Genomic DNA, 6346 nt, shown 5'->3' on the forward strand with positions numbered 1-6346 from the left:
GTGTTTGTGCCCAGTAAGACCTTTTCTAAGGATCAGAATGTGTACAACTTATAACAGTTTCAATCATTTTCACAGAAATCTACAATATCACTATCTTCGATTGCTTTAAAAAATATTGCCCTGTAGTGGCCAAACGGTGAGAGCTTGGTAGTTGTGCCTATTGCGACTTTTTGTCAGGATCACAACATCTACAACACATCACAGTTTCAGTCATTTTTATCCAAATCCAGAATTTCACTATCTTCGGCTGCTTTTAAAAATGTGGCCCTGTAGTGGCCAAACGATAAGTAATTGGTGGTTATGTTCATTAAGCCTTTTTCTCAGGATCACAATATATAGACCATATCACGGTTTTAGTCATTTTACGAAATCTAGAATGGTGTTATTGTCGGCTCTTTTGAAAAAAAAAGTGACTCTGTAGTGGCCGAACGGTCAGTGATTTGTGGTTGTGACCATTGATACTTTTCTTAAGGAACACAATATCTACAACATATCACGGTTTCAAGCAATTTGACCTAAATTCAATTTCCGTAAGGATTGTGCGGAGTTCTTTTTATTTCTAAGGGCAATGTTGCCCACTGCAACACTTTTCTCGTAAAAAGGAAAAAGAAACATATTTCCTACTTTGAAATGATCTTTGCAACGACAGAGTTTGGTTTCTTTAATGTGTCCTCTTTACTACACCAACCCTTTACTCATTCACCCTTTGAATTTAACGGGTTTCTGCCCCAACATGTTCAATTCTAAGCAAGAAAATTAGAAAAAGACCTTAACAGTATAAGACTCTCAAATGTGGTACGAAATGTAAGCGTTTTTTATTTTTACACATTACACAGTTGCAAACCATAAAGAAGTGTGTAAAATTATGTTTTCTTCCATAAGTTAAACATTGAAGAATATGTTAAATTAGATTTTCAATATAAACTAACATTTTCAATGAAAAATGAGTTTCTATTTTTAGGCAGCCAATACCACAATGTAAGGTTAATGTAACAGAAATTGAGGTGTACGGTTCCAGGGTTAAAATCAAATCATTGGATAATCAACAGAACAAGAAACCAGTCATTCAAGACTGGAAATTGATCGTACTTAAGGTGTGTCTTTCTTTTTAACTGACTTAAACCTAGAAGTCATACATCGTTGAACTAAGCAACACATACTTTTTGGAAATGTATATCTACACTTACGAGTCACTCTCTCGTTAGCTTGGGATGTGTATTTATATAACCTCTCAACAAACCTGGATGACTGATCAAAGTTTCGACAATTTGTTATATCCTTATGTCATTTGTTACATCTAATTGCACACTGCTGTCAACGGATAATATGTTTTGTTTCTAATATGTTTGTATAGCTTAAATAACCTTCATTTAATAGCCAGGCTTGTGTCATATTGAAACACTTTGCCTTGATTTACCAATTGAGGAAATGGATGCAAGTGGAAGTAATTAAGTCCACTTCTAGAATGTTTCCCGGAGCTACCTGTTTCTTGCTTTAATTTCACGATAAACACTGTACGTAGGTACTTTCTTTGCATTATAACACTGAATATGATCATCGCATCCACATGACTCTTGCATCCGTCGCATCCGAATCAATCATACATAAGAGCTTATATAACTTGAAAAGAGTATTTCCGTTATTTTTTATGTTTTTCAAACTTCTTTCCACATCTCCGTTTCGCAACTATGACATTTCAATTTATTATTCTCTCTGTATATACCCTGAACATAAAATGGACATGATTTGTTGCAAACAATGTTCGTTATATAATTTGGAATGACACTCTGTTTATAACATTTGTGTTTTTCATAGTAATTATAGTTTGTAATATATAACGAAAGCACTTATTACATGTAGCACAAAATTATGCAATTTTTAATCTCTGATGATTGCGTGATAATTCATATGCAACGGGAGGATGTATGTTTCAAAATGCAAGATATGTAGTAATATCTCTTATGAAGAAACAAATTGTCGAAAGTGGTGGATAGATGTGCTTGAATGTGAGTAAGTATTCAAGTGTATGTCCTACGCAGAACCGTTCTATAATTTTGATGTAAGTTTTTCTTAGTATTCAATTTCGGCGAAAGAAATTATCAATTAATATATAGTCTAACATTGGTAAAAATGAAAAGTTCATATTATATTCCGCAAAAAGATTATAGAGTTGTACAAATGTGCACTTTATCCTTAATATCAGAACAATTTACAATACTATTAGATTAGTCAAAAGAAAATGTCACAAAACAAGACATACAAGAAGGAAGAGGTAAGTTGAATATGCCAAACCAATTATTTAACACTCCACTCCATGGTTTATGAAAGAATCATTAATGAGAAATGAGGATCTTTAAGATTAAACCGCACATCATTAACAAGATAAAGGTATCCATCTGATACAGTTATAAGAAAAGAACCAGAAGAGATCTACAGAAGATGATTCGCAAAATAGTTCATAGTGGGAAACAATATGCTATGGAAAGCAACATCAAAATGTAGAATATCATGGAAATATTCTCTGAAAACGCGCCCATACGCATCATAGTAGGACAAAGAGAACATGAAGAGAACGATAATAAGTACATAGGAAATATTTTGACGAGAGACACTTACTACTCCAAGGAGATCAGGTCAAGAATTGCTACAGCCAAAGAAAAATTTATCAAGAAAACATTACTCTTAACTAGCAGGTTCAATATTGGTCTTAGGAAGAAGTTGTTCAAGCATTAGGCTGTGTAGCTCAGAGACTTGAATATTATGGAAGTTAGAGAAGAAATATTTAAAAAGCTTCAATATGTGGTGTGAAGGAAAATGGAAGTTTTCCTCATACCGCAGTAAACGGAAAAGTGGAAGGAAAGCGACAAATAGGAAGAAGTAGAACACAATTAATCGATGAATTTAAAAACACAGGAAAATGTTTGCAGTTAAGAGGAGAAGTTAAGAGCAAGAAACGTTGAACGGACATTCCCAAGCCCAAATCTGAAAGTGAAAAAATCGTTATTATTCCGGGGAAATCGTGAAAGGCAAAATACTCAACAATAATAATAACTTTAGGTATTAAATTAATTCAAAATATGTTTAATGGTCATGCGTAAAAAGCGGTACAATTTCCACGTCAGGAGCCTTGGAAAAGTAGAAAATAAGCTGTATGTTGCTGATTACTTCACAAATATAGAAAGACATCTCTATCAATCAAAAACAATACATAAAGTTTCATATGACTAATGGAATAACAAGCTGTTGGAAGGGGCTTTGTAGCCACGTAATAGAAGGAAGAAGAGAGCTTTATTAGATAGAAAAGTGCTCAAAAATAGCTTTAGAAAGCATAATGAGATCACTAAACAGCGATACTCTACGAACAAGAGCCAACAACTGACTCATCAATAAACACATCTCAAAACATACATAAAATCACGCGGAATAAGAAAGACATGTTGGTCAGCGAACTCCGATCTTATATCCTTCTCGGTGACATTTAGGAGATCACAACAAGATATCTCACCGCGAGGGATGTTCAATAGATAATGTGGATCTACCAGCACGTTAACTGGTGCAAAGGTATTCAATTTAAGTAGCTTCGCTGTTTGGTTGCTGTAATGCTGAATATCTTACGAGTCACAAAATATTACTATATATAATGTGTGGCACAAAAAATTCCATTTGATATATTCAATGACACTGAGAAAAACTGATTTGTACTCTAGCAATGGCAACAACAAAAAGGAGGTATTGAAAAAGCGCAGTCAAAGAAAGATTGTGGTGAGATACACAAACAGCGACAGTGTACGAACTGGAGCCCCAACACACACACAAAAGAGGATTACTGGGATGTGCATAAATTGACATGGAGCCAGTAAATGGATGGCATAGGATATTGCCACCTCTAATAAAATCAATACACGCGACAGGAGCAATACAATACGAACATGCTGCGAAAAATGTGTTGCCAGTGTTGCCAATCAGTGAAATAGAAACGTAGATCCTGACCACAGTATGGAATTATATGATCAATAATTTCCTTTCAAATATTATGGTAACAAATGTCCAGCGTAAGGGTCAGAGTGTGAAATATATATACACACACACACACATATATATATATATATATATATATATATATATATATATATATATATATATATATATATATCGTGAGGCACCAATATTACTCGCATTATTTACTCTAGCATCTTCTCAAATCGGACGTTTAAGTCAACACAGTAATAACTGTGTGTTATGAAGGTAATTAAATTTTGAACATCCAATGCTTTCTGAATGAGCAAATGGTACAACAAAATTTTCTGAAACAGGCGCAAATATAACCCACGAATGAATGATTGAAGACCAATAGGAGGGGTCATACAATTAAACCACAGGAATAAAGAATGGGCTTATTTCATCCACGAAATTTTTAACATTGTATACCTTCAATCATGTGGTGGGTCTGTTTGTGGATTAACGTATTAACCAGGTGTAAAACGTAGGTGTAAAATACTAAGGAATCACAAAATAAAACCACAGGAATAACAAATGGGAAAATCCAAATCACGAAACTTTAACGTACGATACTTTCAATCATGTGAAGAGTCTATTTGTGGATTAACTTATTTACCTACATGTAGGTGTAAAATATCTTGCGTTGTTTTAAACAGTTTCAACAATACAGGCATTATTGCGAGAACTTAAAAATTGATTCTGCACTAGAACTACGGTATATGTTAATATGAACCTCATAATAAGTAAGCCACCTTTAAACTCTTTATTATGATGTTAGCAACGCTGAAGTACATATTTTGTTACTGATATATAGTGCGAAATCTTCACTACGTCTAAAAGTTTAATTTCTTGTGAAATGAACATTGTTCCGAGTCCATACATTTTAGTCGATAAACAAAATTGAAGAGAACAAATTCTCAAAGATTAGGTTAAACTCTTATTCAAAGATTTTGAGAAAATCGAGAAAAATATAAGTCTGTGAATGTAGATTGTTTGATATCAATCTGAAAAAGTAGATCGTTTGTAGTCTGCTAAAATATATCGTTTACTTGTATACCCTATGAGAACCTAATTCAATTAATGCACATATTCTATATGTTGTAGTTTGATACAACGTTGCAGTGAAGCACGTAAGTAGTATGGATCGCTGTTCGCTTACATTTGGTCTGAGCTAATTTGAGGGTATTTTACAGTCACGTGATAGAACACATATCCCACTCAAGTGATATAACGTCATTAGTTTATGAGGTTTCTGGTTATTGATCTCGTCGCGTGGTATGACGTTATAGAATCATGTAGTCCTTTACCATTGACTTGTCAACGTGTTATGACGCAACAAGATCACTTTGTAATTTTGAGGGAGATCTATGGTTATAAATATGTACCAATGGAAGCTTGGGCGTCTTAACTTGTTTACTTGAATGCATAAAAAATTGCTAAAAATTCAACATACTACGATATTTGAAGTTATTAGTCCTCTACAATGAACGTTCTTTGTCCATTAGAGTAACACCTCACACTTTTACATGGCTATTGACGACAGTTTATGTGCCTCTGTTATTCTCTTTCATGGGTTAGAAGATCAAACTTGTATACATTACCTGCACAATAGGACATATGATCTCTTATTTATTTGTGGGTGTTACTGTTAAGGGGTAAACACACTCTTTTATGTATATAGTCGAGAAATTAATTACTCGTATGGTTCGATTTTGTAATCGAGGGGTAACAAACCATGCACCCACTATATTTTAAAATTTATGCCTAAGTCTCTACATTATGGATAGTTTAGATCATATACTTATGTATAGACATTTATGTTCCTATAAAAGGTAGATTAATTTCTTTTATGTTTTGAGGATCACGAATACATCTCTGATTAAAAAAAAATGGTTTTCTGTCATCCTGTTTCTTAAGTGAATATTGACAAAACTTCAACTATTCAAAGTTTCTGTCGTTATCTGTCCTCCAAGATGTGGTCTTATTGTTCCATGAATGGACATTTTACTAATTCGGATGGGAAACTAGTCCCCAACACTCATTACATGTTTTGATAGCTTTAGCGATTCAATCTTGCACATTTTAAGCCTTAAGATGGGTGATTCTCGTTATGTAGGTATACGGCTATTGTGTGAATACTAATGCTTTTGGATGGTAAAGTACAACCAAGTTTTCTAGTGGTTTCTTTTATTCAGAGGGTGAGTCAATGCAACCTTCCCAAATTTTAATTAGAGTACATACTCACACAAATCAAGGCCTCTTATTGTCCAATATTTATAAGGATCTATGAATGAGTAACTTACTCTTTTTGATGGATACCTCAGATCTCCAATTCACTAGTGAATGT

Source organism: Thermobia domestica, chromosome 14 (genome assembly GCF_964235325.1).
Source record: "Thermobia domestica chromosome 14, izTheDome1.hap1.1, whole genome shotgun sequence".
Classification (NCBI taxonomy): domain Eukaryota; kingdom Metazoa; phylum Arthropoda; class Insecta; order Zygentoma; family Lepismatidae; genus Thermobia; species Thermobia domestica.